Source organism: Notolabrus celidotus, chromosome 13, assembly GCF_009762535.1.
Source record: "Notolabrus celidotus isolate fNotCel1 chromosome 13, fNotCel1.pri, whole genome shotgun sequence".
In the NCBI taxonomy this organism is placed as follows: Eukaryota; Metazoa; Chordata; class Actinopteri; order Labriformes; family Labridae; genus Notolabrus; species Notolabrus celidotus.
Window position 1 is genome coordinate 16,364,240 of NC_048284.1, and position 13,687 is coordinate 16,377,926.

Consider the following 13,687-nt stretch of genomic DNA (forward strand, 5'->3'; position numbering starts at 1 on the left):
TCCTGCTGAGCATTTTTTTAAGTAAATCACTGAATTTTACAAGTTGACAGCACCAGTGTGACTCAGGTCATTGATAGACGCTCATTAGTTAACAGTGAGTGGTCAAGGCGTGCTCCAAACACAAAGTCCCAGCTCGAGATGAAAAGGTGATAAACTTATCAGCAGCTTTATCCGCTGATGATATTAACTAAAAAGGAAACCCATTTGAAGACAGATGCTCCTCTGTTATGTAAATGTTGAGTGTTGTTTGATCATTTTATTTAAGTGTTGGTAAATTTTTTTTTTTTTTGCTATTTAGGCACCAGTGTAAGTTAGAAAGCTATCCTTATGCAATAGCTTAATTATATATTTCTGTTAAGTTCTCAACATCACTTCACTTTACTCAGATAATCCTTAAAGTAGAAATAAATTCAAGTACTTACAGTACCTTTTTAGGAGTTGGATGCTTGTTGTTGCTCCCACTTTCACAAGCTTGAATGAAAACAGTGAAAACAAAATTTGATTTGGGTTAGATGATGAACTTTGAACAGCAAAGATTCAAAGGTTCATGCAGAGTTTGGTTTTCTGTTGAAATTGGAAGCACTGTGAACTTTTCAGCAGTGGATGCCATGAACACATACACAGCTACAAGCTTGGATTCAGGAATGTTTTTATTTGTACAAAGTATAAAGAAGCGTACTCAGTATACTTTCAAATGATGTTATTTTTAATCTTCTTCTAATCTAATTCATTTAACCGTCTTTTGTTCTGTTGCACATTGATCACTTGACTACATCTGAACATTGTGTAATAGCCTGTTGCAATATATGGCCATCAGCACCTTCTAAAAGTTTGTCAGGTACGGACAGTGTTTGCACTGACAGACATGTACACAGATAGAGTCCAAAGGGGGCTTGAGCCTCTGAACTGTCAATGTTCCCTTACTGTTTAGATATTTTTCACTATAACTCTCATGTATCTTAAAAAATGTAAAAAAATATACCACACATAGACTGATTACGATTGAGTAATGCCTTGTTCTGCTCTCACTGAACAGTTGAGTGAACATCCTGTTCATGGGAAACGATACTTAGAGGAAACATGTATAAATATAGCTTCTAGCACATTCCTGATTGAATCTGAAAAAAAAAACTATAGATAGATTTAAAATACATGTTAAATGAAAAAAATAAAATAAACACATGTTTATAATTCACCCAACAGACAGTTCTCACCAAGTAATCCAAATCATTAAACACATCAAATGTCTGCAGATGTAGTTGAAAGTGATATCTTGTTACAGGACTATACTTGTGTGAGTGTTTTTAATAGGCTACCCTGGCCTTCCTTTGCTTCAATTTGTCAGCAGTAGTTTTAACCTAACATCCATGTGAATGGAGCTTTTAGCAATATGTCATGTAAAGTAAGGATTTATAGTTTCTACAAATAGTAGCATCCCTTCCTCAAAATCATTCAACCGTGGTCAGAACCACTACACATCCTACCACTGAAAATCACTGTAAGCAACAGAGTGAATAGTGGGTACTCAAATCTGTACAAGAAGGGGAAACATTCTTTATTTCGATGCTGGCTGCACTGGACCTACTTTGTGTGTCTCCATTGAGGGTCTCATATAAAGGCCCTCATTTGGTTCTCAATATGTTTGTGCACATTGACCAAGGCTGACAGTGTAATAAGAGGAAGATGAAGAGTGCATATGAGAAGAAGATACATCAAGCACAACTGAGATGTATTTTTATATATTTTTTTATTGTTATTTAAGTAAAAAGGCAATAGAGACTGGCATATCATTGTGTTTCTGCTCTCCACCTGATGAGGCTCATGAGTAGTTTAAACCCTCTGACCTACATCACACAGACAGACATGTGCAGTTGCCGAGAGGGGCACCTGCAGGTACTCTTGCCCAATCAGTTGCCCGGCATGAAGGTCGGCTGTTTAATCCAATGAAAGCACGGATTCTACTTTGTCAGTACCTACAATTAAAAGGTAAAGACATTTTCTGCAGTGAAAAAGCAGCTTGAATAGGACACATAGCTTCCTGATGGTGTATGATCAAACAGCATGATAACCTACTCACATGACAGTTTGAAAGAGATACAGCAGGGCAGAGATATATAGACTGTGCTCTGTTTTGTGTAATCATGGGTTATCTGTATATTCTTAATCACGTGTGTGGGGATTGCTGGACTCGAGTAGCTTGGCAAATCTGCAAACATGAGCTTTGAGTGAAGCTATTCCAGCCAGGTTTTTTCAGAAAAAGTAACATGGGCAAAGAGTTTGAATTTACAGCATGTGATGGCACACTGAAAAGCCTTCAAATAACAGTAACATACATAACACTTAAAAGGCCCTTACGTAGATGGGAGTTTTTCTCTGGATCATTAACACTAAAGCTCAAGAGATAACATTTTTAAAATATTGGTAAACGTTTGCTCAGCAAGCTTCCAAAGGAAAACTTTATGATATAATTAGATCTTAAGGATCTTGTTTTTGATATTTTTCTCAAAGATCATGTTTATGGTGGGCACTGATTTTACAGTAGGATGAGAGGAGCTCATGCGATTTGTGGTCATTGTCAATATATATAGTCTCAGGTTATGGATCGCTTTTGGCTCCACCCTCTTTCTGGGTTTTTCCATGCACATCCAGCCTCTTGAAAGACTCTTGAAAGTAGAAATGCCCGTACTCACTTCACAGAGAGAGAAAATGAAAAGTTAAACATGAGCATTACTCTGTCTCTGGGCATCATTTCCAAAACATGCATTTTCTATGTTACCTGAAATCTGACTGCAAAATCATCTTCAAAAAGTTGCTGTATTTTTCATCTGGGGTCACAAGGTCACAAGCCTTACATCTCTTCTCCACTTGCACATGTTACAATTTCCTCTTAACATCATACAGTCAGTAACAGAATCAACATGTCTGCCTCTCCTCATTTCCTTTTAAGTGTCTGACAGAAAAGTCTTCTAACTGTGGCTCATTGTGCACAAACTGACAGATGTGTTTGCTGCATTTTGCAAACTGAAATGATTTTTTGGGACATTGTCTGGGGGGGGATCTTGCTTAAATGATGGAATTATACTTATTGGAGGTACTGCAACAATCAACTGATAACTTGTAGAGGACCATGTTGCAAAAAGCCATAATCTATCACAACTAAAGTGTGTAGATATTTGCTTAAATTATTCAACAAAAATAATTTTGACAATGAGAATGGGTTGTATTTATTGCTGATAGAAAATACATATGCAATGAGCAATGTGCACCCTTGTTTTTAACCCAAGACATATATTATATTCTTATAAAAAATGCATTCACTTACAACACACATTACTGCATGATACAATTTGCAATACCATCTCTGACAGTGTACTGACCTGTCAGTCAGTCTGATTGAGCAAACATTGGCTGAAAGTCCAGACACAATGAAGTCATGCACAGGGTATCGCTGTGTCATAAACCACCATGATTGTTCTTCAGTTTATCTGCAGCTGACAGCTAGCACTTTAGACCAAACCTGATAAAACTTCACTGATAGAATCATTCTATGGAGGAAGATCAAAGGTTATCATGTTATGCAGAGCATATAGAGAAAGCATGCATGTATGCATGCACACATACTGTACCTACTTTAAATGTAGATGGATGATTTGCTCATGAAGGGATCCCTGAGTCTCTGCAGTATTAGTTTCAGGATTTCTATGGTGAAAAATCAGTGGCCTCTGAATCAGCCAGTTGAGGAAATTATGTAATATGCTTTTAAAAAAATTACTGACTTTCTATCAAACAGATTACCTTTTTTATATTAATAATTTATATTTGGTAATATATACCTCATATTGAGATACTCTTGTCATTTATGTCCTCCCAAAGTAATATAAAGCTTGCATTAACCCTCCTGTTATGTTCGTTTCCTAGGGACATCAATAATGTCCCTGGGTCAACTTGACCCAGGGCATATTTAATGATCCAAAAGTGTCCGAACCCAAAAAAAATCACAATAAACATTTTTTAATCTCATTATCAACTCCATTACTAACCATTTAAATCAATATTTAGTGCAATGGTGTTCTTTAATTCTTACAAATCATGGTTCAATGAGGATAACTCGCTCGTTTTATATATAATATTTACATATAATGTTAAAACTTGTTTTAATGTACATTGAAAAGCCCTAAATATAAATACGTTTTACATGACTTAGATTTTTCTTTATTTTACTTTTTTTTTTTCTCTATTATGAAGTGATGTTGATAAATTAACACGAGACACCTCTTCTGTCACATGCTGCCCAGATTTTCATGCTGTATTTAGTTGGTTTGGAAGGCACATATTACCTAAGATGGAAGGAACCTCTGAATACCACTAGCCTTTCATCCACTGTGACATTAGAAATGCAAAATAATACTTTTAAAAGTTTTTTTTTAGACTTTTGAACTTTAAAATGGGTCAGTTTGACCCACAACATAACAGGAGGGTTAAGGTGCACAGCAGATTTTTTGTGTGTAGATAGTTTTAAGACTACAAAGTATGATGTCATTTGTTTTATCTAGAGAAGAGGGCTGCATATGGACAAAAGGATAATGGTTAGCTGATTCAATCTGCATCTCAAGGACCTCTGAACTATTCTGATCTTCAAGCTATGTTTTGTGCTTTTACCTTATGCACTTTGAGGCAAGGAAAAGTCCTTGTGACCTAACTTTTATAAAACGATTGAAAATGTGTTGATGTCCTCTCGAGGGTACACCTCAGTAATATCAAAGCATGTTACATTAGTTTATATTTTCAAAAGAAGATTTGAAATAATTATTTTTGTTGAATATTCAAACTCTATGTGAGCAGAAACAAATATGATTTAATTGAATCCCCCTGTTGAATGTTCCCCTCTCCCCTCTGCTCAATCCTAAAAGTTGACACAGGAGACCCACACAACTGTACAGGACATACAGTTTACTCTACATGTACAGTACATCATATAGATTACTTATTTGGCTTTGTTCCAAATGATATACTCACACACACATTTACACACACACTCACACACACACTGTGCAGGGACTGGACTTGCGCAGATTCAACCTTTGGTCTATATCTGAGGAACTCTCTGACAGCACTGCCACATCCAAACCAACATTTCCACACACAAAACCCAAAGCTTGATGAGGAAGTGTTGTTCATCAATGCAACAGAGACAGTGAAAACCAAATGAAATGAAGGTTCATTTTCATTTCGAGTTCACCTTTACTGAGCACATATTCAAGGAAATGTTAAAAGGATTTTGAATCTCTACAAGTTATATGCCACACTTAGCCTCTGCTTTGGTGTCAGTGTTGCTTAAATTATGTTTATTTTAAGCATACACACAAGTACAACTGAGGCATGCAACATATTTATTTTATGTTGCTTTTAATAGTTTTAAATAATCAGAGTTGTAACATTTTGATACACTGCAAAAACTCAAAATCTTACCAAGTGAGATTGTCTCATTTGTTGTCAAAATGTCTTATCCCACTTGATTTAAAATAAATTTACTTAACAAGTAACATTTGAGCAAGATAGAGGGACTTGTTTTAAGACAATGCATCTTAAATATCTTGTTAAGTCAAACAATCTTGAAATGATCTTGTTTTGAGTTTTGATTCAGAAGAAACAAGGTTTGTTTTACATTTCATACATTTTTCAAGCTGAGATCTTATTTGTAGAAGATGGATAAACAATTTACTTGATTTAAGTAAATGCATTTTATTGGAGAATCTATCAGAAAACAGATCCATTGATAAAAGAAAGAAAGAAAGAAAGAAAGAAAGAAGGAAAGAAAGAAAGAAAGAAAGAAAGAAAGAAAGAAGGAGGAGTTGCTTTTTTAAAGGGTGGGTTAGAGTTTTCAGGCACTGTTTCTTCGAAATCAGATAAAAATACACATCCTCAAACTACGTGCACACAATGAAACACCTACCTTTCTGCATAGCTGGCTCATCCTAATAAACAACATGACTGAATATTAGTATATCCAGCTAACTATGAGAAGACATTATATCTCAAAATGCTGAAATTAAACTTTGTAATCTTATTTCAAGTACAAGATGGTCTTAAACCTAGAGAAGTGCTGCTTTAATACAAATCAAATTAAGGTGAATATATCTTCAATGAAGAAGTTGACATGAAATGTATTAGTGCAAAAATCTTTTTTTGAGTGAAAAATACTAATTGTTAGAATTCCTGGCTTATTCTGAGACACTAAGCTTTAAAATGCTGGTAAAATATTGCTTGAAATAAGTTTTCCCTGCTAATTTTAAAATCACAGTTTTCTAATATTATCATATTAAGAAATCTTATTTTAAGTCATATTTTAAGAAATCTTACCAAGGAAATTTTCACTTGTTCTATATGCAGATTTTTTTGCTTTAATATGTTTTTTTCCCTTATTTTTGGAGGGGCATTTTTTTCAAGATACCAGTAACGTTGATGATTGTTTTATTGTTTAAAGAGGTATAAGAAGTTATCAAGTATTCACATAATTGAACTGAGCTCTTACAGATTACTGTTGTGTTTTCGTTAGCCTTGTAGCATCTTAACAAAAATCTGTTGTTATGTGACGCAGTATTTTCATCTCAAAGCTGCATGTAGGTGCTCATTAATGCACATAACAAATCAGTTCCACTTCCACATCAGAGCCTGAAAACAAAAACCTGTAACATGAAATAACACAGGTATAACGTCCACTTAGTATCTGGAATCTTCTTGTAAAGTCTACTCAGCAGTGCCGCTATCAGCACAGACGATAAAAAGTGAAGTAGTGCAAATATGATTACCCAGTTTTTACAGCGGCTGTATCTTATCCGTGTTTCAGCAGTCCATATGCTGTCTGCAGCCTAATCGTGTCCCTCTATTGTGGCATGTCCAGAAATCTATACACACATAAGTACATTTATGAATAATGATTTTGCTTTGCTTGTCAAGATTATTGGCATGATGACTTTAGCATCATCCAACCAAAATTTGGAATCTCCATGTTTGAAGAGGAAGCTAGAAGAGATCACTTTGATTAACTGTTAAGGTGGCTTAACATTAGCTACTGAGCTAGCCACATAGATTTACTCTGTGGCTGTTACATAATAGTAGCCACCAAGTCTTTCCCTGTTACCGAGAGCCTTCATGAACACGATGTTATAGTTCTACAAAAATACCAGTTTGGAGCACTTTTTTAGTTTACACAGTATATTTTAGTTCTGTTGTTGTGTATTATCCCTATCAAAGTGTGTGTGTGTGTGTGTGTGTGTGTGTGTGTGTGTGTGTGTGTGTGTGTGTGTGTGTAGATAGAATGCCTTTATTGTCATTGCAACAAGTACAATGAAAGGTGCAGTCCTCATTAGGTGCCATTCAAAAGAGGCAAAAACAATCAAGGTATAAAAAGTAATAAATACAGGAATAAAAAAACACTGTCATACACACACAACATACAAATCAAATCACGGAGTCTTATTATTGCACAGTTTGTTATTATTGCACTTGTGTATTGCACTAGACTATTTTGCACAAAGTCACTATTCAAAACGCCCATACTCAAGCAGTGTTGAGAGCAGTAATGGCACAATGTGTGTGTTTGTGTGTGTGTGTGTGTGTGTGTGTGTGTGTGTGTGTGTGTGTGTGTGTGTGTGTGTGTGTGTGTGTGTGTGTGTGTGTGTTGTGTGCAGAGTGGATGAGAAGAGTCAGGGTAGAAGAAATGCAGCAGGTGATTAATAGATACCATGTGTGCATGCACCGGGAAGCTCAGCCCAACATCTGTATGAAAAATGTTGGTTCACCACATAATGCAGTTTTTTTTACACTCCTGTATTTGCTTAATTTCTTAAAGCTGGAGGATGCCACTTGGTCCCCAGTTTTGTTATACAGCTTCAGTGAAGAACTTTTGCTTGTGTGGTCTATTATGTCCAGTACATATGTAAGTAGTCTTTTTCATTTAAAAAAAAAAATCATCCCACTGTCTTTCTACAATCAATTTAATTGGTTGATGTGAATCTTTTTTGTAATTTTTTGCTTTGAAGCCTGCTTTTGGAGGGTGCTTTCAACAGTTTGTGTGTCATTTTAGGATTCATTTTAAGATTTTATTGTTTGTTTTTAAATCTTTAAATGGCTGAACACCAGGGGTGGCCGTGCCTTCTCAGCAGTGGCCCCCAAACTGTGGAACGAGCTGCCCCCCCCCCCCCCCCCCCCCCCATGTTAGATTGTCCCCAACATTACCGACTTTTAAATCCTGTCTTAAAACACATTTTTACTCCTTGGCTTTTAACCCGGCACGAGAGTTGTGTGGTCTCTGTCTCTGTCTGTTCTTCGATTTGATTTTTATTTGCTCTTACAGTGTTTTTTTTTCTATTTATTTTTTAAAAGTGTTTTATTTGTTTTATCATGATTCTTTTATTTTATTCTATTTTATTCTCTGACATCGTTTTATGTTCTATGTGTTTTAATTTATTTTACGTCACTGTGCAGCACTTTTCTAAACTTCATTGTTTTTTTAAATGTGCTATGTAAATAAAGTGGATTGGATTGGATTGGGTGTGTAGTTATATTTGGTCACCTTAAAAATATAATTTACTTTTTTTTTTTTTTCGCTGTTACTTTGAAATGCACCCTTTCACATTTGGCCCATGATTTATAAGAAAACAATATAGCTATGATAAAAGTCTTGGCCGGTGACGACATGATCTCATATCGACCCTCAAAACTAACAACTAATGTTGATACAAAACAAGAGCTGTATCACATCCAACTAGGTTGTTCTCAACCTGCTCACACCGCTGAAAAACATGAGTTTATTCCAGGTCTTTGTTTTGACATAAACAGGACAATCAGGTCAATTGGCTTTAAAACAGAGAGCCACAATATTTACGGGGACTAAAGTCTGAATAACAAGAAAAGAAAAAAAGGAGTCTCATGAGTGACACATGCAGTAGAAAAAAGTACAGATGAAAGAACTAACAACTTCTGTCACTTTACTAGTGATGGCATCTAAATAATCAATATTCTTCATGTTTAGAAGTAGTATTCTACACCTGCCATTACTGCAATGCCAGTCAAGGGCTTCAATTTTCTCATGCCACATACTGAAAATATATATATATATTTTTAAATAATCTGTTATTGAAGCTTAATCAAGTTAAACTCTGATTTCAGTTCCATGTGTTCCCTAAATATTGACAGAGTACTATAGAGGGGAGCATTGCCCCTCACTCTATGTAATGCAAAGACAGACAGATCAATATATGAGCAGTGTGTTCCGCGTTTCCAGCTGCAGTCACTGCTCGTCACTAATCATCAGGAAGATTACATGTGCATGTATGCCATGCAGAAAGGAAAGAGAGGTCGACAAGTCTTTATGAGGAAATTTTACACAATTTTGCAACACGTGCGTCGACCTGAACTCATATTTAGAAATGCCTGGACATTTGAAATCAGTAACACTGCGGACTCACTCTCTGACACCCAGTCTGGTGGTGTGATGTGGAATCATCAGTATAGAAGGTGAAATTAACATGATGAATTTGGACTTTAAAATGTTTTCAAAAATAAATTAAGTATTAGATTAAATATTGAATCATTGTAATAAAAAAAATCTATATTTGGGACATTTTTTTAAGGTGCATGTACAAAACCCAATCAAAGGGCGAGGTCTTACATCATAAAAGCAAAAGGTGACCTTTCCTACAATTACATTTTGTGTGTGTGTGTGTGTGTGTGTGTGTGTGTGTGTGTGTGTGTGTGTGTGTGTGTGTGTGTGTGTGTGTGTGTGTGTGTGTGTGGTGGGCAGAGTGGAGTGTGGTGCCTTTAAGCCTTTATTTGATTTGATAGGGCAGATGTGGGGAGATGGCATGTATCAAATCATGTTGGGGGCAGGAATCAATACTATGTCCAGTGGGAGGAGGACTGTAGCTTCTGTGCCTGTTCCAACAACCGAGATAAATTGGAGCCCCAAGATAACTTGGTTTCATTTGGTTTAATGCTGATTTAATGACAACAATTATACTTTTTTAGCTCCTTATGCTAAATTTAGAAAACAACAACAGCAACGACAAGTTAGGATGTTTTCTGATTGTACAATGAAAAGAGAATCTAGAGACAAACCCTTCAATTACAGAATAAGACTCATCTGTATACTGTATATATTAGTTCTTGTACATTTAATATGATATTGTATGCAAGGGTATGTCTGTGAAAGAGCAAAATATGTTTCTCTGGCAACTAAAATGTGAGTTATTACTTGATACTGATAGTTTGATAATTGGCTGTAAGGAAGATGCACCTGCAAACACTTAATAATTAATAATTGGACCTGTCATCAACTGTGTCCAAACTCTAGATGATTCATTTACAACTAACACTGCAGTAAAAGCAGAGTGGAGGACTTTCAGTGGCCTCTGGTGGATAATTGTGTTTATGGAACAGAAACTGCCCCTCTTCATATAGTATAGTACTTAAACCTGAAGTATATCTTATGTTTTATGGTATTATATTCAACCTATCAGAAGCTTTAATTGTAGCGTATTGTAGTGAGCCTTGAGCAAGAAAAAAAACTCTTCTTTTGCAATGTCCATGTGTAAGATTGTATCTTCGATTAGTGAATCAATTTGATGTCTACATTTCAAATAGATGTGTGAACTGTGACTGCAGGTTTGGGAAATAGGTCAATTTAAAAATGAGATGTAGCCTACAATATATACCTTCGATTTGTCTGCTTTACTCATACAGTACTACTGTATTTCATAAACTTTCAATATGCTATAAGATGACTCAATATTAAGCAACATTGCCTCTGCTGGAGGAAAAAGGAACTGTCAATAAAACATTTAAGGGATTTTTGTCAAGAAAAAGTCTCAAGGCCCAAAAACTCATGCTAATTATTATTATTATTATTATTATTATTATTATTATTATTATTATTAGTAGTAGTAGTAGTAGTAGTAGTAGTAGTAGTAGTAGTATTAGTATTATTAGTAGTAGTATTATAGTTATTATTATTATTATTATAAGTATTATTATTAATAATATATATATATTTTTTCACTTTCCTGTAGTTATCATAGAAAGGGGTTGTGCCAGTAATTAATATTTCAGTCCTAAAAAAATTATTCAATATATAAAGTATTTCATATAATGCATATGATATTTATTTTGGTTTCATGTAAACTATTATTTACATTTACAAAAAAAAAAGTGGTTTTCTTGATGCCTAATAACACAATAAATACAATATACTTCTACTTCCATGAATGCAGTTTAAAACAGACTAAGTGTCAGGTAGGATGTTGTATCAAATACAAACAAATATTTCCTCAATACGCACTCATATCTCTAAATGTACAGTTTAGGAATAGGTCACAGAATAGGTGAACTCTTCAGGAAAGACTTCAGAGTTATATACTTTACCTTTGCAGAAACATGTTGGATAGCACATTCTGTCAGGAAGAAATGTGGATCAGAAGGAACTTCCACATTTATGTATAGTTACAAATATGGTATAATGTCTGTTAGGAAGGAAATATGTATCAGATTGTCCTTTTACCCTCTACAAAAAAAGTGTAAACAAAATATCTCTGCTTCTATCTTTGTAGAAACAAGTAGGGAAGCACATTCTGATAGGTAGAAAATATTAATCAAATGCACTTCTATTGATTTACACAACTCTATAGAGTTGTGTGTTTTTCAAAATGCATTTCTCTGCAAACTCTAGTGGGGTAGTATGTTCTGAAAATATTTGTAAAACTGAGTCTTCAAAGTTGCAGTGAGAGCAGGTGAATGTTTTAAGTAAAAAAAAAGTCTCAAAATTAAATTCTCCCCCAATTTTTCAGGTGGAAATGTAAATATAAATTAGATTCTACCTCTGCAGAAAAAGTAGGGTAGCATACTTCAATATTTAATTCAAATGCATTGAAATTCACCTTTCTTCTATAAATGCAGTTTTAAAAATATGTCATCTAGTCAACATGAATTCTGTCAGGTAAATGCACAATGTTCCAGTTATGAACATTTTGTGAAAGCACGTATACCTCTGTAATGGTATAGTTGAAGTAGAGTATCACATTCTATCAGGAAGGGAATGTGTAGCCAACTGTTCTTCCACAGTTGGGTACACAAAAATTAAAATCATAAAAAGGATAGCACATTGTGAGATAAATAAATCAAAGTGGACTTCTATCTCTATAAATGCAGTTTAAATCTGAGTTTTTTAGGTTGGTTATGAAATATGTATCAAAATGGACTTCTTAATCTGCATGAACATTTTCAGGTGGGTATGTAATATAAATAAAGGAGCATTTCTAGATCTATGAATTCAGTTCCAAACAGAGTAGGTCAATTTGTCTGGTAGAAAATATTGATCAAAATGAACAACTATCTCAGCAGTTGAAAATATGTATCAAAAAACAATTCTATGTTTATAGTAAACCTTGCAGTGGTTGTGTTTTACAACCTCTATAAAGGTTGGACATTTTCTATCCCTATGAGTGATGGAGTTATAACAGCAGTAATGTTTTCATCCTCTTTAGTTGAACAGCAACAGTGTAGTGGCAGCTTTAGGTTGCAAACTGGTGAAAGCAACAAAAGCGACCTCAGACTACTTTATCACTGCCTCAACCCCCCCTAAAGTCTCTATTGTACTCACTCTTAGGTAGAGATAAACACTCCACGTGCTTATAGAAACAGGTGTCGGGCTACAGGAAGACACACACACACACACACACACACACACACACACACACACACACACACACACACACACACACACACACACATGCTACACACAGTTAATTATTTATCCACTCACTGAAATGCTGACACACACACCACCCTGCCTGCAGTGTTACATTAGCCTACACAAGAGGCGCTGATGGAGGGGTGGGCATCTTCAGAGAGGCTGGGGGAAGTCACACAGGGGCTTAAGATGAAATAAGGTTGTTATTGTTGTAATACCACTGCTTTGTTTCACTACATTAGATGACCTTGTTATGTGTTAAATTGTGCCTATTTTAAGTTTTGTTTATCAGAGGACATGATGGTGATTGTAGACTATGTAAAAAAGGGAATTGTCCTGAAAGGAGGTGATGTCTAACCTTGTGCTACTTTAAGAAAGGAACGTTTTATTGATTTTAAAAGAAGCATGTCAATACAATAGCACTTGCCAACGGTAAGTCATTAGAACTTGACATGTTTTGTTTATTGTGATTATCTGGATTTCTTTCAAAGAATAAGTGTGGTTTTATAGACTTTTTATATTTTAACATGTACACTGTATGCAGTTCATCAATACTTTACCTAGTGTCAAGTTTTTTTTCTCAAATGTCAATGTTTTATTTTCGATATTGTGCTAATAATAGTCTCGAGTGATAATTTTCCACACGGACGCTGCTGCAACTGTTTCAACGAGGGAAGCAAGCGAGTGTGGAACAGTCCATTCAGTGAGTGGGGGGAATCCAAGTACACAACACAAACAAATAATCTGCAAATGATTATGAAACACTTCAAATGACACCTACATGTACTATTTCTTTAAATATAGAGATACATTCTGTTGTTATAAGTTGCAAGGAGTCATCTGGCAGCTGTACAAAGTGTGTTGAATCGCCTTTAAGAAGTAAAGGAACCCCTCTTAGTAGTAATTTTGTAAAGTCGGATGAAAACCGAGCTCCCTGCTGCC